This window comes from Notamacropus eugenii, chromosome 2 (assembly GCF_028372415.1).
Source record: "Notamacropus eugenii isolate mMacEug1 chromosome 2, mMacEug1.pri_v2, whole genome shotgun sequence".
In the NCBI taxonomy this organism is placed as follows: Eukaryota; Metazoa; Chordata; class Mammalia; order Diprotodontia; family Macropodidae; genus Notamacropus; species Notamacropus eugenii.
In genome coordinates this window covers 435,604,591-435,625,513 of record NC_092873.1, presented here as the reverse complement: position 1 = coordinate 435,625,513, position 20,923 = coordinate 435,604,591, and the positions used below count along the sequence as shown (strand labels likewise).

The 20,923-nt window shown below is 44.6% G+C and overlaps 1 protein-coding gene and 1 long non-coding RNA gene across 24 annotated transcripts in view; one reads left to right on the top strand and one right to left on the bottom strand.

The window, feature by feature from the left end:
• Positions 1 to 20,923, bottom strand: part of PLEKHA6 (pleckstrin homology domain containing A6) — a 218,170-nt gene that overhangs the window by 66,253 nt on the left and 130,994 nt on the right. The window contains exon 1 of one of the 22 annotated variants that reach the window (XM_072648104.1): positions 12,817 to 16,921. The exons of 19 other annotated variants lie outside the window; for them this stretch is intronic. The gene's annotated coding sequence lies outside the window, so the exon portion shown is untranslated. Of the gene's footprint in view, positions 1 to 7,411; positions 7,540 to 12,730; positions 12,778 to 12,816; positions 16,922 to 20,923 lie in introns of those variants that run through there. 2 more of the 22 variants (XM_072648103.1, XM_072648106.1) reach the window with 2 other exon arrangements.
• The window catches only part of LOC140529443 (uncharacterized), a 32,076-nt gene that overhangs the window by 5,133 nt on the left and 6,020 nt on the right, over positions 1 to 20,923 (top strand). The window contains exons 2-3 of one of the 2 annotated variants that reach the window (XR_011975559.1): positions 7,533 to 7,707; positions 12,492 to 12,895. This is a non-coding gene — a long non-coding RNA (uncharacterized lncRNA). Of the gene's footprint in view, positions 1 to 7,532; positions 7,708 to 12,491; positions 12,896 to 20,923 lie in introns of those variants that run through there. The other variant, XR_011975558.1, reaches the window with a different exon arrangement.

The following is a 20,923-nucleotide window of genomic DNA, read 5'->3' as shown; positions in this document are numbered from 1 at the left end:
TAGCAATCATGTCCTGCCTACTCCCTCCCCCTGCTAATTCTTCTCTGGGCTAAACAGCCTCAGTTTCTTCCACTCATCCTCATATGGCATGGTTGCCATCCCAGTCACCGTCCCTCTGGATGAGATCTAGTTTATCGATATTCTTTTTAATATGTGGTATCCAGAACTCAGTACAGATTGAGATCATTCTACACTGTCTGCCAAAGCATATTCCTAAAGCACGCATCTGGCTGTGTCAACCCACCTGTGACTCCCTATTTCCTCCCAGGTCAAATACAAACTTCTCTGGATGGCATTTAAAGCCCATCAGGACTCGGCTTCGATCTACCTTCCCAGAGGCATGATATAGTGCTCCCCGTCACTTGCTCCACAGGCTGTACCAGTCCCCTTGCTATCCTCCCACACAGCATTCTCTCTCCCATTGCCTTGACTTTGCCCAGGCTAGCTGAGATGCCCAGATTGGATTCTTGACTCACCTCTGCCTCTTAATTTCACTAGTTTCCTTCAGAGTTCAACTGCAACACCATCACCTACATGAGGTCTTTGTTGATATGCCTCTCCCTGCCCGTCATCTGTCAGTGTAAGCAGTGCAGTTATTTTGTATAAACAGGCTGCTGGGGGGAAGGAGGGACAGGCCTGAAGTTAGAAAAACTTCAATTGTAATCCAGCCTCAGATCCTTATTAGCTATGTGACCGTGGGCAAGTGGCCTGCCTCAGTTTCCTTAACAGTACCTACCACCCAGGGTTGTTGTGAGGATGAAATGAGATAATTTTTGTAAAGCACTTAGCACTATTCCTAGAACAGGGTAGGCACTAAATAAATCTTTCCTTCTTTTCTCCCTCCCTCTCTTCCTTCTTTCCTTCCTTTCTTCCCTCTTCCTTTCTTCCTTTCCTTTCCTTCCTTCCTTCATGTCTTCTTCCTTTTCTTCCCCCTTCCTTATCTTCTTTCTTTCCTCCTTCCCTTCCTTCCTCCCTTTCTTCATTTCCTTATTTCATTCCTTCTTTCCTCCTTAATTTCCTTCCTTTCTCCCTCTTCCTTTTTTCCTTCCTCCTCTTCTTCCTTCTTCATTCCTCCCTTTGTCCTTTCCTTCCTTCCTTTCTCTCTCTTCTTTTCCCTACTTTCCTCTCCCTCCCTCCCTTCCTTCCTCTTTTCCTCCTTTTTTCTTACTCCCTTTTCTTCCTTTTTTCCTTATTCCCTCTCTTCTTTTCTTCCTTCCTTCTTCCCTTCCTTCCTTTCTCTTTCCTTTCCTTCTTTATTTCCTTCCTTCTTTCCCTTCTTCCTCTTTTCTTTCTTTTCCTCTTTTCTCCTCTCTTCCTCCTTTTTTCCTTTCTTCCTTCCTCCCTTTCTTTCTTCCTCTCTTTCTCTCCCTTCCTCCCTCCTTTCCTTCTTTCCTTCCTTCTTCCATTTCTTCCTCCTTTCTTTTCTTCCTTCTTCCCTTCCTATATTTCTTCATTTCTTTCCTCTGATAGAATGGGCAGACCCTGTTGTATTTTGGTTTGGGGAAACCAGTCTGTAGCACAATGCCCACCCCATAAGGCCTGTTCATTGACTAACAGCAGCTCAGGGAGGAGAGAATTTGGACAAAGCAATCTCCTGAGTCCTTAAAATAGTTAATGCTGAACAGATCTCTGCCTTTTCTTTTAAATTCCCAAGTTCAGATAAATGTCTCCTTCTCTGGTTTCAGCCTCTACAGTTTAAGGTCACAAATACTGGAAGCCCCTAAGTCAGTGACATGCCTCATTACTGAAATAATATCTATTGAGATAAGAAATGTATACCTATGATGGGCCCCAGTCTTTCCAGGAACTTGTCACTACCCAGGATTTCTGGTACCAGACATGAGGTCAAAAGTGTCACAGATGACAGAATTTCAGAGAGAAAAGGGACTTTAATGGTCATCTAGTTTAATTGATACTTGGAAAATAATCCTCTCCAATATACCCAACAATTGGTCATGTAGCCTTTGCTGTAATACTTAATGTGATGAAGAGCTCACTGTACCACCTGAGGCCATTCTAGTATGGCTGCAATTGTTGGTCATTTTTGCCTCAAACAACGCTCCAATTTCTCTTTGCAAGTACTTCCAAGCTCATAGTTCTGCCCTCTGGAGCCAAGCAGAGCAGTTAACCTCTCTTCCATAGGAGAGCCCTTTTAGTACTTGCAGACAGCTAATATTCCCTACTTCCAGCTTCCCTACAGGTTTTCTATTCTCCTTGTTAACAGCCCCAATTCCTTCAATTAATATTCATATGAAAAGAATGAGGAGCTCCTCACCACCCTGGCGGTCCTCTAACTTGTCGATGTCATTCCCAAAATGTGATGCCTGGGATTGAACACAATATTCCTACTGAAGTCTGACCAAGGACGAGAACGATGGAATTATTGCTCCTTTTCCTTAGAAATTCCTCTGAGAGGTAGTATGGTGTGATGGCATACTAGGAAACAGCTAGATGGTGCAGGGGATTGAGCACTGGGCTTGAAATCAGGAAGACTTACCTTGCTGAGTTCAAATCTGGCCTCAGATACTTCCTAGCTATATGACCCTGAACAAGTCACTTGACTCTGTTTGCCTCAGTTTGCTCATCTATAAAATGAGCTAGAGAAGGGAATGGCAAACTACTCCAGTATCTTTGCGAAAAAAAGTCAGCTATGACTAATGAAACCTAACAACAAATGGCATGATGGAGACAGAACTAGGAGGAGGTGGAGGAAGAGAAGACGGTTTCTCTTCTGTGGCCAAAGACCTCATTTGCTTTCTTGGCTGCTCTAACACGTTGTTGGCTTATATTAAGATTTCAGTCCATTAAAACTCCTAAATCTTTTTCAAACTGCTATTTAGTCATGCTTCTACTATCTTGTACTTGAGTTTAGTTGTTTGTTGTTTTTTAACTTAAGTGCAAGCCTTTATATCTTGTGTTCATAGCTGTGATTTCATGGTTATGGTAAACTCCCAGTAGGAGAACCCCATTCCAATAACACAACTTCAACGTACTGACCCTTTAAGGTTTGTCACTTTATTAAGTCAGCTCAGAATTCTAAGTTACAGTTACTCTGAAATATAGCTACTTTCTGACTGAGTTCTGAGACAGTTGTTAGGAACACTTTTGATGTCAACAGGTACAAAACTAGAGTGATTATAGACACGAGAACTGTTGTATGATTATGGGACAAATATAATTTGTCTGATTATAAACAAAATATGAGGATATAATTACTAATTAAAAACTAAGGTGGGGTTGTTTGCAGAGAGGATCTAGAATCTAAACCAGGGATGAGGAACCTACAACCTCGAGGCCACGTGATCCTCAAGCTCCTCAAGTGCAGCCCTTCCACCGAATCTAAGCTGTTTGTCAAAGGGCAATACTTAAGGATCTAAAGGGCCATATGTGGCCTTGAGGTTGCAGGTTCCCCACCCCGATCTAAATCCAGGAAGATAAGAGAATAGAGGTGAAAGGCAGATTTCAGAACTGCATCAACTAAGTTTGAAACTAAAAATGATACACACTATAGTTAATGTTGCTAAGTCTCACTGAATAGAGGAAAAGCTTGAAAGTGGAGAACCAGACAAGTTACTCAGTTCTATCTAATTTGCCTGAGACTTTATTCCCAGTGACATGCTGAGCAACTAAAAGTGTGGATCAACTTATCTTAGCAGCAGAAGTATCTATTCAACACAGATATCTCCTTTACTAAGGTAATTTAATGGTCTTGAAAGTGGACAACAAAGATGATAGTTTTAGAGACATGAGTTACTCTGAGTGCATAGGTTTTTGTCACTCATATTTCCTTGGAAAGTTTCTGTAGCTCTGTGTCCACTCCACCCACAGATATCAAGTGAATTGGTAGGTAGAAGAGTATGACCCAGGGCTATATATAGATTGTGTTATATTTTATTATTCATATATATTTACTGTAATATATATGTACCTGTGATAGTATCACAAATTATTGCTCTTACCTTGTTGTTAAAAAGTTATGTTTAAGATTTAAAAGTTTATTATTGTCATTGTTTGGTGGTGTAAACAATTGTATCAACAGGTACTCGGTAGAAGTATATTAACTCATAACAGGGTTATCCTTAGGACTCTGAAGAATTTAAGTATAACTATATAGTTACACATACACAGTCATCATCCTTCTGCAGGAACCCAGACTTGCCAGCATGAGAGCAGTTTGGAGTGGTTGAACCAACTTAGAGAGTTAGAAGCTATCCACATGAGAAATGTGAGCAATTACAGTACGGGAGAAGACACAATAGTCCATGCACCCCATTACAGAGGCCCAGAAATATTTATCTCTAATTTAGAGTCACAGATTTGCCTAGGGATTCTGAAAAGTTGAGTGACGAGGGTCACAAAGCTATGACGACTCACAGGCAAGTCCTGAGGCCAACTCTTCTGGATTCCAAGGCTGGATCTCTATGCCCTGTGCCATGCTGCCTTTGGCTTTGCATTTATACACTTTATATTTCATATTGCTTCATCTTAGGCCCAGTGTTCTAACTAATCGAGATCTTTTCGAAGTCTAATTTTGTCACTGAGGATGCTAAACACCTCTGCCTTCTTTGTGTCATCTGTACATTTAATAAGTACAACATCCACTTTTATTCAAGTCATTGATAAAACTATTAGCAAAGCACCAAGCAGAGCTTCCTAAGACGATCTACTAGAGGCATTGAACCAGTTACAGACAACTCTTTGGATCCAGACATTCACCCCATTTAACTGTACTATTATCAATGGACTTGATCTCCAAGGTCCCTTCCAAATCTAATTCTGTGATCCTGTGATCATCTATTTTGACCCTGCATGTAACCATAATATGTACACATACATACATACAGAGAGAGAGAGAGAGAGAGAGAGAGAGAGAGAGAGAGAGAGAGAGAGAGAGAGAGAGGGCAGGCAGGCTCTGGCCCAAACATCTACCTACAGTAGTTTTGTGCTTTTCTTGGTCTACATCCCACGAATAACATGGTGAACGATCCCATGGGGATAGTACAAAAAAATTCTTAACTGAGTTAGGGAAGAATACTTCCCCTCCCTTAATAGTCTGCCCCTCTATCCCTATTCCCCACTTTAGGGGCCTGATTTATCCCCAGCTGTTTCCTCTCTATAGTTATTGAGAAATTTGCTGATGAAGAATTAACTCTCTTCTGGCTCCTTGGATCTAAGGATAACTTTGGCTGCTGAGGTCACAGTTCATGCTATCTGGACTGAAGTCAGAAAGAGATGGGGACAAGGGCAACATGTCTTATCCCTACTTCCTTTTATTTCTGTCCCTAGCCAATTCCAACCATGGACCCTCTCTCTATCCAATTTCCACAAAAGGATTTCTGTTGGTGAGGGAGTAGAGCTGTTAAGGGGAGAAGGGGGAGATGCATATCCCTGCTCCTCTCCTGTTTGCTCACATCATTATGTTCCATGTTTCAGTACTCTTATCTGCCCCTACATTCCCTTCCAATTAAAAACCGATTCCATTTCCATTTCTCCATCCAACATCCTGAGCAGACTGACTTGCGAAGCTCCTCAGGTCACTCCAAGCAGAAAATCCACTTCTCTAGCCAGCCTCCTACTCTCCAAACATCCTTCTGGGCTTCCAGTTGCTATTGCCATATCCCAGAAGTTGCTATGGGGCAGTCATTGCATGTGTTGTCCCAAAGTGTCTGGACCCTTGAGAGATGGAGTGGGAAGGAGTCCCTTGGGATAGGATGGTCTTCTCTTCCCTATGTGCTACCTCAAAGTCAAAACTAGGGGGGCTCGAAGAGGAGGTCCCAGCCCACATCCTGCCCAAGGCCATTTGTGTGGCTTCCACCCAGTCTTGTTTTTGGCACTGTCCTCTCCTCTCTGCTTCCTTTCCTTTCCTCCCTCACTCCACCCCGTTCTATCTCCTTCTCCTAAGCCAAGAGTTATTTCTAGCACAGTTAGGGTGGGACAACTTCTACTAGGGAGGCTAGACAAACATCCCGAAGACCAAGCCATATGGCTGAGTTTCAAAAGGTGTCAGGTCACCACTATTCCCTTACCATTCCTCAATTGTGGGGAGAGGGGCAGAGAATAAAAGCATGGCTTTCTCCACTGACTCCTAGCCCCATGTCCTGTTGCTGTTAAGGGATAGTCCCACCCTGAGCTCATTCACTTTCCTGTTTCTTTTACAGTAGAAAAAACCCTTGCTGACCATGAAATGGCTCAGAACAAAGGGAGGTGAGATTCAAAGGATTTGCTATGTTATCTATTTAACCTCCTCCCTCTTCTACTCCCTGAAGTTCACAGACAAGGAATAGGACTGGTTTTTCAGAGGGTAAAGGAGAGAAAGCCACTGTTCATAGGGCTCCAAGGACAGTAGACCCCTGGATTAGCCATGCTTTCTCAATATCATCTAACTTCCCTCCTCATTTATCTCTGTATCTTCTCAGTCCTTGAAATGTGACTCACATCTGCTTGGTTCCCCATGATCTCAGGTCCCTAGGAATAGGACTTGGAGGCCATCCTTATAAGGCCCTTTCTAGCTCAAAATCTATGAATCTGTAATCATGGGGAACCAAGCAGATGTCTTACCTCATCATAGATTGACCCATCATGATCCTGATAGGTTCGTCCTATCTATTAGAAGGGGGAAAATTAAATTTTACCTGCCTTGAGTCAAGGACCTGGACCAGACATATGATCTCTTGAGATCCCTTATAGCTCAGCTACAGGTTTCCATGACCTCAGAGGAAGGAGCAGGACAGGCAGAGCTAACATTCTTTACCTTCACTGGCTCAAGGGAAACACCTCAGTCAGCTCCTTCACACTTACCTCTCTTACTCTGTTCCTCTAGACTCAGTGAATGTAAATAGTAATTGTTTCTCTTTTGGCCAGCAACCCTGAGGGTTTTCCTCTCCCAGTTTTATCATCTTCATCATCATCATCAAAGGGGGCCATCCCTTGATTCACTTCTTAAAGAGTCCTATCCACTGAATGGGTGTTGCCTCACTCAAAATGAGAACTCCAAAGGACCTTAGCTTAAAGGCCAAAGTCTCCCACTGCATCCTGGACCATCTCCAGTCATGATGATCTATATCTGGCCACTGGACTCTGATGGCTCTGGAGGAGAAAATGAGGCTGGAGACTTTGCATAGCCCTTCCTCACTTAAATCCAATTCAGTTGCAAATCATGTCATCATCTCCCTGATGTCATGGACCTCTTTGAGAAAGACAAAGCACAAGTTCCTTACTATGAGAATAGGTGAGAAAACAGTATCAGCCTCTGACTTTAGCTTTTCCTGATGACATCTTCCTGATCCATCTCCTGCTTTGGAGTTAGTCCCAGCTTCCTGCCATCCTCTGTCACCCCAATTTCCCTCTCCTGATGGCCCTAGACATGGATAGGGTCCCTCGGCTAGAAAGGGGCAATGGTAGCATGACCCACCTTGAGTGTCCAGTTCTGATTTGGAGTCCAAATCCTTGCTCTCCAAAGAATGAGGCAACCCAGTTGTCAACTTTCAGACTCTGTTAAAAGTCATTCACACAAACTCTTTCCACTCCTTTAGTCAACAGATTTGATCCTTGTGTCCCAGAGACAGAAGTAACCCCACCCTATCCGAGGAAAAGGAATTCTGCAGAATAAGTGTTTGCAACATAACAAGCCAGAGTTGGCTGACCTTCCTTCCATCTCTACTCCAAGAAATTAGCAAAGCTCCTGGTCCCAATCCTCCTCCTTAACAGGTACAAGCTGTTCTCTACCTCAATTTCCCCATATGAATAGATTTCAAATAACATTTTCTTTTGCAACTCTTAACTACAATATATAATATGATGCAATGAGTGAGTATAATATCTGTGTTGGGTTCTTATCCCCATGCTATACCAGAATCTCCATGAGCCAAGGGCTATGTCTTAGCTAAACCCCGTATCTCACCCAGAACTTACAATAGTACTCCACACAGAGAAGGTACTTAATACATTTTTGTTGCTTCGCACATGAATAACGGAACCAACAATGCCCATTATAGTACCCATGGTAACAATAGTGCTAAGTAAATGGCACTTTGCCCAAGCAGAGGACAGAATGCCTTACCCAGTCTATTCAAGCACCCATGTGGAGAAGGGAAGAGGGTATGTTCTCAAGATGCCTAGAGCAAAGGGAAGAAAGTAGAGGGAGGGGGAAGTAACATGATAAAGACATTCCTAGTATAAGGGAAAGAATGTTAGATTTGTAATGAGTACCTGGGTTCAAATCCAGTTTCTTCCACTTACTGCCCATGAGTCCTTGTATAAGGCATCTTTGGGCTTCAGTTTTCCCAACTGTAAATGAGGTGTTGAACTAAGATTGCCCGTTAGGTCCCTTCCCATTCTAAATTGTGATCCTATGATTGTGAGTCCCTGTTCTAAAAGAAAAGGCAAGCAACGCCCATTTCACAGATGGGGAAGCTGAGGTCCTAAAAGTTGAGGATCAGAGAGAGTCAGTCAACTAGAATTTATCTGGCAATGATTCAGGATCTTTTAAGTCCTTCTCTGGATAAAACACCTAGAAAAATTCCCACCTGCAGGAATATGTGGAGTCCCAGAATGTTCTCTGGGACCCCACATCTTTTATCGTGAGGATAATCCCAGGCAGTGTGATGGGACAAAGCATATGAGTTTTCAGTGCCCTCTGTGTGCGCTGGCTATGTGTCTGCTGCATTAGAGAGGACATGAATGTCTCATTCGGGCAGCAACTCAGTTTTATAACATTCATCGCCCACAACCAGAATCTTTTCCTTGGTAGATGCTTAATACATATTTGTGGATTGATGGCTTGTTATAGATACAAGGGGTGGAGAGGTTCTTGCCATATATGGTGCATGTGCTTCCCAGGCATCTCACTAAGAGATTGGACAGACAGTTTCCTCAGCCTCTGAGCCCCTCCTCTCCTGCTCCCCCACCCAGGCAGGCAGCCATGACCCTGATAAGACACTACAAAGGGGAGGCTTTGTCTGGGGAAGAGGAGGCCTCACTTCTCCCAAGCAGCCCGGCAGGGGGACTTAGGGAAGGGAGGAAAGTAAGGTATCAGACAAAGCTCTCATTCTAGAGATCATACCCTCCCAGGCCTCTGCAAAAGGTCTGAGGGAAGGGAGAAGCAGACAGGGAGACCTGGATACCTATAGCCACCCCATTTCTATCCCAGGAGAAAAATTTTGACTGTTTCCACCAACTACTGGTATGACCTTGGGCATGTCATTTGGCTTAGTCTCTGGGTCTCAGTTTCCCCATCTATAAAATAAGGGATTTGGACTCACGGACCTCTGAGTTTCCTTCTAACTCTTTATCTGTGATGCTTTGGTACATTCCCTATCCGACATGGGAAAGGGATCTGCTCAGGCCTGCTTTATGGACTGGGAACAGGGGAGACAGGTTGGTCACAGATGGTACAGTGGAAAATTTTAAATCTCTCCTGACAAGGGAGAATTTGCTAGAGCTTCACATGTAGGCAAGAGGGGCTTGCCCATTGAAGGCTGAGAATGGCAGGAAACTCCTCACTTTACTGATTAGAAGGCCCCTTTGGGGACAGAGCAAGAATGGGGCCAGAAACATCCTGCCTATAGGTGGGCTACAGGTTGAAGAGCCCCAGTTTGCCCTGGGACTTAGCTCTTAATTCTTCCATCTCTCACATGGGAATACCACCATGGATAAAAAATGAGATCCAAGAAGAAAAGGGAGATTTTGTGAAGGGACCTATGGTATGATTACCATCAACTCTCCTTAAATATGCCCTTCTAGACTAGCTTCCTTGACAGCTGTAACTGATCAGGGATGATGACATTTAGAGCTGGGGGGCCTTGTGGAGAACTGGTCCACCCTCTCATTTTGCAGAAGAGGAAATCGGTCCAAAGAAAGAAAGGTGACTTGGTAAATGATGAAGAAAGGCTTCCAATCCAAGAGCCTTTGATCACAAAATCAGGGCTTCTTTCCTCCTCATCATCCCGGACTTCAGCTGCTTTTTATTATCAGCCCAATAAGAAACAAAGCAAGAAGGGAAATCTTTAGCCTCAGAAGCCTAATGGAAATTATTTTGCAAAATCCACGGTCTGAGATTTATCTTTACTATCATTTATTCCACCATCAGAACGCCAGTATCAATTGCCCAAAGGAAAGCAGGTCCAAGGCAGCCTTGGAGGAAGGCAAATTTGAGGCTGACTCAGGATGCTCCAGAGAACAGGCAAAGTGAGTGGAAGCAGTTCAGAGACACAGGAGCCAAGTTCTTCCCTCATCTCCTCACTGGATTACTACTGAATTCCAGGTCAATTTGGAAGGGCAGCTAGGTAGCTCAGTAGATAAGAGTGCCAGGCCTGAAGTCAAGAAGTCTCATCTTCCTGAGTTCAAATTTAGCCTCAGACATTGTGTGACCCTGGGTAAGTCATTTAACCTTGTATGCCCCAGTTTCCCCATCTGTAAAACAAGCTGGAGAAAGAAATGGCAAACCACTCCAGTATCTCTGCCAAGAAAACCTCATAGACAGTATGGGTGTGATGTGGTCGATGGGGTCACAAAGAGTCAGACACAACTGAACAACAATACAGACAAGGCGCCTATTAGGTGCTAGGCCTACCAAGATCAAAATGACCAACGGTCCCTGCTCTCAGGGACATTGACATATACAGCATGTATATAGAAAACACAAGATTATTTGAAGAGGAAAGAACACTAACCGGAAGGAGATCAGTGAAGGTTTCTGGCAGGCTGCACAGTGGATAGAACACTGGCCTCGGAGTCAGGAAGACCAGAATTCAAATCCAGCTGCAGAGCCTTATTAGCTGCATGACTCTGGACAATCCACTTAACTCTATTTGCCTCAGTTTCCTCTGCTGTAAAATGGGGATAATAATAGCACCTACCTCCCAAGGTTGTTTTGAGGATCAAAGGAGATAATCCTTGTAAAGTACTTGGTACAGTGTCTATCTAGCATGTGGTAAGTGCCATACAGATGTTAGCTGTTATTATTAATAATAATGACTGAGCCTTGAGGGACTTTAAGAGGTAGAGCTGAGCGGAGCGTGCATTCTGGGCATGGGGCCTGCCAGTGAAGACAGTGCAAGACGTATCGATGCTGCCCCCAGGGACAACAGGGGTCATTGCTTCTTTCTTTCCCATCTCCTCCTGCCCTGTGTTGATCACGAAAAGACAGCCTGTTCCTAAACAAACAACATGTGACCCAAGGGGGCACTAGGCTGCCCAGAATGCCCATAGGTGACTCTGGCCAATGAGAGGAAGAAAGGAAGAAAAAGGTGAAAAGAAATCTCCCAAGTGGGAGCTAAGGCAGGAAGACAATGCCCATGAAACAAAAGCAATATATCCCTGGGCGCTCAGGGACAGAAACACTGCCATGGGCTGAACCCTGCCCCAGCCCCAGGAGACCTACAAGGAGCAGGGGGGAGGGGGGTTGGCACTTCCAATGTGGCTGGCCAAGGGGGGCAGGGTGGGGCTGTTCCCAGACTCCACTGTGCAGTTTCCAGGGGTGAACAGACTGTATGCCCTGACCAGCCTAGCTGACAGGTAAGTCAGCTTCCAGCTGCTGTAGCCACTTCCCATCTCAGAACCTCCGTGTCCTGGCTGCCCCTGTCATCCCAATGTGGGGAGTCCTCTTGGTGCCTTGTTGTGAATTAATCACAGTGGGGGTTCAGTTCAGAGGCTCCCCAAAATGTTTGTGAGCTTGTTCCCACCTCCCTATGGCATAAACTCCTACCTAAGATCATCCCTGACACAAGGACCAGTAGAGGAAGTGGGAGAGAAGGTTGCTTAGGCAAGGAGACGGAACAGTCAGGGAGGAGATATGGTGGGTGATCCCTCCCTCCCCCAAGTTCAGAGAAAGGCCCATCTCTTCCCATTATCCCCTCATTCATCCTGCTTCCTTCCCAAAGGAGGGGCAGAGGGGCAAAGAGGATTCAAGCCAAGAGAGGAACAAGCCAGCCGTTCTGCTCTCCACACTGCTCAATATTGTATCACACGCACAACCTTCTGCTGAGTGAACCAGCTCATAAAACTCCCAACAAAGAATAAAGCAGCTCCCACCCTCCCTGGGGCAGCTCAGGCCGATATCTGTGTCCTAGGAGAAGGATCCTGGAGCTAGGAAGGCACATGTACTGGGGCATAGGATCTCTCTCTCCCTTCCCAGATTCAGGCAGGTCTCTCCATGGTAAGTCACCGGGCTCTCTCTCTGCTGGCTGGGCCCACCCTGCTAATTCACACCTGTCCCACAAAGAGAAAGAGGGGCAAAAGGAAACAATGGCTTTTCTAACTTCCCTTGTATTACCGCCCCCCCCCCACTCAAAACCTTGCCCCACCTCAGAGGCTTAATTCCTGCTAAACTCACATTTGGGGGGCAATGCTGCTGTCACCCAGCAAGGTGCACCTCTGTCTACCCCGACCCCAAGCCTACCCTCTCCTCTGCAGACAATGGCTGAGAAGGGGTACGGAAGGCAGCTCCAGCTTGGTATGCAGTACAGCCACTCAGACCATTGTCTCTATTTCAGGACAGAAGACTGGGGCTTCATCTACCCCTCACATCTACCACTCTGCCTAAAATACATGTGGGCAGCGACATCTCAACTTTATGTTAAATTATTTTAAAAAGTGGAGGATTTGCATCCTGTTACAATAAAAGAAAAAGCTGGTCAAACACATTAGCATTGTCACATCCCACATCCCCTCCCTGTACTCCTGAACAGCACACACAGGAAAACAACAGTAGATAGAGAAACACACAACTCACCGGCTCTCAGGAGTCCCCTCTGCACCCTCTAGCCCTGACTTCTTCCACTCCAGGAATACAGAAAAGGCTTTCCTTTTAATACTCACCAGGTCCCTGGTGGGTAGCAATCATTAACAGCCACACATGCTGGCTGACAGGCCTTAATGCTTTAACCCCTTCAAGGCTGCTGGGGTGGCTTGATTTCTGTCACTGGACAGCCCTTTGCTCTCAGAGCCTTCAGAGATAGGTGGCTCCCACCTTGAGGCCATCTACCTGAGTAATTCTGTTACCTCCCATGTGCAGAGGGAGAGTCTTCTGGTCCCACCCAGGTCTCCCCTCGGGATTGGAGAAGAGAGACAACCTGAGACAGCCAGCCCTGGCGCTGTGCCCAATTGGGTGAGCCCACATTATGAAATATTTGCCCAGAGGGCCAATGAAAGAGAAGAGATCTGGGGAGGGAATATTTTTATTTATTGAAGAGGGAGGCAGACATGGTCACAGCATCACTGAGTCTAGCTAGATCAGAGAGCAGAGGGGAAGAGTCCCCAGGTAGAGGACCACCTTACCTTCTTTTTCATCTTAACCTTTACCTCTCCTCCTACCTTCTTTCCTGGACTGGCATAATAATCCCTTCCTTCTAGACTTAGATTACTTCTGTTAGCTGCAGCATCAAAGCCTGGCTGAATCTCCTCCTCTGGGATCTCCCTGTCCCAGCCAGAGTCTGAAGAACACAACCTGAAGCAATGGAAATCAGAAATGGGGGGGGCCCACTCATGCACATGTTATTTGCATAGGTCTGAATAAGCAGTTGGGTCCCAGGTATGCTTTATTATGTGTAAAATATAGGAGACATCACTTTGAAGTCTTTTAGATACAGATGGAGGGTGGGCAAGGACTAGGCAGAGTCAAACACCCCCTCTATCTCTTTAAAAATAGAAAATGAATTTTTGGGAAGTCTAAATGAAGACAAGATCTACAGGCATGATGCATGCAAATATATTTAGATTTATTCAAATGAATTGAGCTTGGTTTTCCCAGAGCGCGTCATTTCCATTAAGATTTGAGGGACAACCAAGGCTCCTGTGCTGAATCAGAGCATCTTCCCATGAGTTAAAGACAGCAATCTTTTACCCCCCCCCCCCTTCTCTGGTCTATACCACCCTAAATTACCATTTCTCCTTCTTCTACAGCCCAAGCCTGTTTCAGCTCTCCATACTGCCTGATGAGGTACAGAGCTCACATAGCCCCCTTATAACCCTGGTTCCTATTTACCTCCCAAGGGTTTAACCAGAGGGACCAAAGCTGAAATCTCAGACCTTACTTTGTCTCTCTCTGAACCACTTCCCAGACCTCAAACTAGCTTTGGTCTCTTAAAAGGGCTGTACCCAATTCCTACTGGCTCATTTTGCCCCCAGGGGGCATGTGAAGAACCGGTGGGGAAGGGGGAGGGGAATCTTTTCTTTTTTCTTAAGGTAGAGCAGGGTAGAGGGAGCTGGATGAATTCAGTCCTCCTCTGCTTCTCCTCCGGTTACTAATAACTTATAACTAAGACCTGGTATTGGTCTATTACAAAAATAAAAAGAAAAGAGATTCTACGTGTTACTTACAAGGAGTCCCACTCATTATATGAAAACACATAGCAATTCTTTTCCTTGTCTCATCTCTGCCACCAAAGTCTTGGTTCCTTTTTTCAAAATGCTCCTAGCATCCAAGCAATGTCTGTTTAGGTTAAAGAAAATGGGCTCCACCTAGAGGCCTAGCCCAGACACCAGCCATGTCTCATCCATGAGAGGAGAGTGGGAAAAGGACCTATTGGATTCACTGGACAACTCAGGTGGCAAATTTGTTCAGTTGTTTTCAGTCATGTGTGACTCCTCCTGACCCCATCTGGAGTTCTCTTGGCAGAGATACTAGAATGGCTTGCCATTTACTCCTTGAGCTCATTTTACAGATGAAGAAACTGAGGCAAACAGGGTTAAGTGACTTGCCCAGGGTCACACAGCTAGCATCTAAGGTTGGATTTAAACTTGGGAAGAGGAGTCTTCCTGACTACGGACTGGGCACTCTATCCACCGTACCACCCTGCTGCCCCTGGCAAATCTGAGATGATGACTACAGTATATGAGTTTCAGATGCTCTGCTGCCTTTTATTTCAGAGCCAGGAGGCATCATGATACAATGGAAATAATGCTTACTCTGGAACCCAAGGACCTGAATTCAAATCTCATTTATAATGCTTTTGACCTGTGTGACCTTAGACAGGCCGCCTAACCTCTCTGGGCATCAGTTTCTTTATCTGTAAAATAAGGGGATTGGCCTAGATGGCATCTGAGATACCTTCTAGCTCTAAAGCTCGGATCCTAATATCTCCATGGATAAGTACATCTATACTTAAGTCATGAGTTTAGATCAGATAATGTAACTACTCTCAGTAGCAAGACCCCTTCTTGGTGGTGTTTCCTTCTGTCACTATGCCCTTCCCCATAACTGGATTCTGGCCTCTTTTCTTAGGTCAGTAGCTGCTATGGTGGTCACCAGAGCACTAGGCTGAGGCTTCTGGAACATAGCCACTAGCAGAGGCAGGAAAGGGTACAGGGTGGGAGTAAGAGAAATAGAGAAAAAGATGAATGAGCAAAGGGGAGGATCCAAGGTTAGACAAATATCAACCAAAGGAATGACACGAAAGCAGTGATGGAGCAATTGATGAAAAGGGCTTCCAAAAACCTCATTGGGTCATTCACTTTGATGGGAGCACACATTCAGAAGGAAAAAGCCCAAAGCCCAAGGCAGGAAGTCTGCTGGGTGCGGCAACAGCTGGATGCTGTTAGTGAGCTCCTGAACGTGGACCCAACTCAGTCTGACCTGCCTTGCCCTACCCCCTTTTCTGTTCCCCCATCCCCAGTGCAAGAGGAGCATATGGCTGGGAGCCCAGCCACATTCACCCCTCTCTGTAGGACAAGGAAGGGACAGAAAGGGAACCCGCCCTAGAGGGTGGGGAAAGCTCTGGAGATGATCCAAGAAGAGGCAGCTAAGAGAGACAGAGAGAAAGGGAAAGAGACAGAGAAACGGAGAGACTGAGACAAAGAAAAAGAGTCACAGAGAAAAAGAGACAGAAAGAGAAACAGAGAGAAAGGAAGAGAGAGACAGAGACAAACAGAAAGAGGGGAGGGAGGGAGAGAAAAAAAGTCTCATTAAGCTTGGTCTATCTCCCTCCAGTCTATCCCTACCCCCACCCCTCCCTGGCAGCCAGAGAAGGCATGATTCTAAAGCATTGCCTAGGGCTAAAGTGTTAGCCTGCTAGTGGGATCTCTCCCATAAAAGCAAGAACATATCAAAAGCTCTCCAAGTTTTTCCTCATCCTCCTTCAGTCCTCTCTGGCTCAATGGGAGATGTGTGACAATTTCTCTACATGGACTCCTCATCTGATTTCTCTCTGTCTCTCTCTCACAAAGTGCACTATCATTCATTCCCAAGATCATCCATGGATCGAGGCCATTCAGAATAACCTTTTCATTTTACAGAGGGCCCAGGGAACTTAAGTAATATGATTACCAGACTTCATTTACAGAGGATATGTTTGCCATCAATTTGGGTGCAAATCCCAAGGAAGCGGAGATCAAGTCTACTGTCTTGGCATGGCAACTGGCACAATAAAGAACTGCATAAAGACAAATCCTCTTCTATAGAAGGGTGAGGTTGAGGAACTCAGATCCCCAGAATTTAGTCAATGTGGCCTCTAAAGAACCATCCACCTAAGGCTGATCTTCATTTTAAGCTACCTTGTAGCTGCCTCCCCTATGTAACTAGCATGATTCACTCTCTGGGAAGTTGAGACAGGATGAGGATTGGAGGGAAGATAAAATCTTTCTATGAACTGAGTAGAGGAGAGTCTTTTCTGTCCCTTCTCGCCTCACATTTCAAGTCAAAGGCCAAGTAGAGTTACCAAGCCAGAATCAGGAGCATCCAAAGCTGGTCTAGGAGAACTGAGTTCTCCAGACATGGTTCTTGTCATGAGGCAAGAGATGGTGTGGCTCAGTATTATGAAGAATGGACTTATCGTCAACAGATATGGATTAAAATCTAGACTCTGCCACTTATTAAGTAACCTTGGTAAATCACGTGTGTTCTGGATCTAAGTTTCTTAATCTGTAATATGATTATGTCATGTAATATGTAATATTATCATGTGTTATGTATGTAATATATAATATACATCATGTATTGTATATGTAATGTATAATACAGATTATGTATTATGTAATATACTATATATATTATGTGTGTAATGATACTATGTATTATATATGTAATGTGTAATACATAATGTGTGTGTAATGTGTAATATTATGTATTATGTATGTAATGTGTAATACAAATGTGTTTTATACATAAATTTATATATAAATAATATACACACATAAATACATATATCCATAAATTTTATACAAAATACAAATAAATGCAAATATGTAATACAAATGTTACAAATAACAAATATCTTACTATGTAATCATCTAAAACTCTACAAAAATGTGAGTTATCATTATCAACATCCAATGGCTACAACGAATGAAGGATGTGGGGAGCATGATTACGCAACTGGGTAGATCAATGAAGGATTCCTGGAAGAGGTAGTTCTTGAGTTGGGCTTTAAAGGGTAGATGGGAATTCAAGAAGGTGGGGGCAGGAGGCACCCTGCCCCCTTTCCCCCGCAGATCCAAGAGGGAGGAGGGATAAGGCCTATTGCCAGGTATAGAAAACAGTGAGACCAGAGAATTAGAGAAGGTAGGAGGCTCCTGTCTATCTTAGAAGGTAGAAAACAAAACAATCCCTGCCCTCAAGAAGATTACATTTCAAAGTAGAATCTGAAAGTGATCTGTCTTGTGGGCTTAACACTACAGGGGAACACCAACAGTCCAGTTTGGAGCACAGAACATGTACAGGGGAGAGAGAGGAGATCAGGATGCTAGACTGTGGAAGACTTTGAATGCTAGAGTCAAGAGTTTGAATCAAGTCCTGAGTAGGCAAAGTATTGGGTTTGAAACAGAGAAGTCAGTGACACAATTAGAGCTGTGCATAATGAGGCAATAAGGTCATACAGCAGAGAAGTATCAAACACCCAGAAGCCCCAAAATTCCTGGTGCTGGAACCAAATTAAAATATAATTGGGAAATATTTCACAAAAATAAATAAAAATATAATAGAAAATACATGATGTTAACATACAGTTTTCTAAGTCAATCTGTAGCCCATAGGGATCCTTATGTATGGTTTAGTGGGCCCCATTTCTATTCAAGTTTGATGCCACTGGTGTAGTAGAGAGGGTCTATGCAACATGTTAGTTATTATTAGTTATTAGAACATCTGGCTTGGAGAGGAAAGAGTAGAATAGCAGCAAGACCTCTTAGGAGGCAATTGCAATAAATCTACAAGAATTGGTAACAGAGGAAGCCACTACATATACAAAGTCAGATCTGTCATCTAGATGCCTCCTCCCCATACTCTAAGGCTCAGAGAAGGACCACACCCATGAAAAGGAAAACAAGCTGATGAAGGGCATCCAGAGGGGCCAAGAAGGATCCGGGTAGGTGCCAGGACAAATAGAAGTTGGGAGTAGGGGTGATTTCCCACTCTGCAGGCAACCAGCCACCAGACAGACCACCCTGCCTAGACCTCAGTTCTTCTTGGTCAAAGGCAGAGAAACACATCTGCAGGTTTGGTCAGGGTAATTTTATACTTACAAATAAAAATTCTAAAAGCTCTCCATGTGTTATGTCTGCATGTGAATGAATATGTATATAGTATAGAGACTATATATGTGTGTGAGTAACGGACAAATGGAATGCGAGTACATAGCATGGGTTTTTGAGGGGAAGAGAGGGAAGGAAGGCAGACAGATTGTGTTAACATGTAGTGGGAAAGTATACATGCTGTTACACAGGTGTGTGGTTGTATGCCTCTGCTTCTCATGGATGTACATGTGTGTGCACTGTCATATGTGTGAGCACACTCATGCTGATCTCAGCACTATTTCTCCTCTTCTAATTTCTGCACTCTGCAGGAGGGAGGAGAAATTCCAATTTCTTCTCATCTCACTACCTGTTTCCCTGGGATCTTGGTACCACTCTGGTCTTAGGCCAAAAAGGAACTGCTGAGTCTCAGCCCCATCTTGTCCCATCAAACAACCAGAAAAGGATGCATGAAACCCTGGTCCCCTCTAATTCCTGATCCCTTGCATTCCAGCCCTACACCCAGAGTTGTGATAGCTACAGATGTATGTGCTGTTACAGGAACAGGTGAAATCTAAATCCTGTCTGAGACCTCTCTTCCTGATACTCCCTGCCCCCTACACACACACACACACACACACACACACACACACACACAAACACAAACACAAACACAAACATACACATACATACAAACACAAACATACACACACACAAACACACACACAGCTCTGGGAGAAGACCATGAGACTGGAGGGAAGCTGTGGAGGCTTGATCCTGCACACATCTCCCCAGGTACACGTCTATAAACCTTCCCCTCCCCCACTTCCACCCCACCCACAGTCAGGCCATACCTACCTTCTGTCTTCTTTCCACCCCCAGTGGCAGAACTATCCCTATTCCTCCTGGGGGTACAGTTATGATTCTATAGCAAAGCTCAATGGTGGGAGAGGCATGGAGTGAGGAGGGTAGAAAGAAAGTAGAGAACAGCACTGTGCAAGGAACAAAGATTATTAAGAGAAAAAGCAACAGGATTTGGTGGATGAGGTACAGACAAAGATGGATAATAGAAAACCAGAATCATGCTCCATGCTCCTTAAAATATGAGATGGGCCCAATGGGATCCATGCCCTGTAAGGACTGTCAGTGGAGGGTTTTGGTGGGGGTTTTTTTTGACCGTTCAAGGCCTAGCTAACTCTAATCTAACTTATATCTTGCTTATGTGAATGCTAAATATATGTTTCTCCTATCAAAGTATTCTCATTTGATGAGGAAATTTCATTTATTCAACAAACATTTATGGGGTATTTCCTACAAGCCAAGCACTGTGGGGACACAGAAAGGATAGTTGCTCTCTTCTGCCTACTGACTCCCCTTGCTTCCTGATCAACCCTGTCCTCCTCCCACCCCACCCCAGAACCTTCACTCTGAGAAGAGTTTCCATCCACCGTGGAAATACCTTGAGTATACCCAGTTGTTTGCATGTTTTCTAGTCCATTAGAATAAGCTCCTCAAGAGCAGGGACGGACCAATCATGTTGTTGCCTTTTTTGTATCACCAGCACTTAGAACAATGCCCAGCATATAGTGAGTATTTAATCAACGAACGTTGACTGACTGATTGTCCCCAAAGAGCTAATTCCATAAGGTGGTGATGGGAGAGGAAAGGGTTTTTTGCCCATCTCTCTAGGTTCACCTGGGGTAAAACTGTTTTGTTCTCAACCAGGGGAAGAAGGGAAGTTCCTCTTTTTGGTGCTTAGTTATCCAGAAGCTGGGCGTTATCCAACAATTTGTAGACTATGCAGGCCCTTTAGCTCTTTCCCATGCTAACCATGGGTGGGCCAAGATAATAAGATGCTCGAAAACCCAAGCCCCTCTGTTTGGCCAAGTACAAACCACTCTGATCAAAGGTTTGGTGCCAAAGGTGATTAAATGAGGTTAGGGGATTGATTCTTTCTGGTTTTCATTTGTCCAGGCTTCCCCAGGCCCATCAGCTGGGTCAATAAAGAGATGGCCCTAGACTTGATAGGCACAATTATCAGTAGTACAGCCCTGCCTAGTAAAGATGGAGAGAGGGCATAGAGGGGCCAGGGCCTCCTCCCATTCCCCTCCCCCCAGTCCCCAAAGTTTCTTGAGCCATCAAGCCTTGCTCACAGGCCGGTCAGTGCTACTGAGAAAGATCAGTCTGAAGAGCTGCTCTAGCTAGCATCACCTCAGGCAGCCAAGCACAGCTCTTCTCTTTGAAGTTGCTTGGGTGGAGGTGAAGTTGAGGACAGCAGTTGACCCCAATGGCTCCCAGTTGAAGACTTTTAATGCTGTTTAAAAATGAGAGAATGAAGAAGATTCTCTTAGCTATCAGGCATTGAGTGGAGTGAGGCAAGGAGGAAGGGGAGAGGGAAAAAGAGGGAAGGAGAGAGACAGAGACAGAGAGACAGAGACAGAGAAAGAGAGATACAGAGAGACACAGAGAGAGAGAGATATTAAAG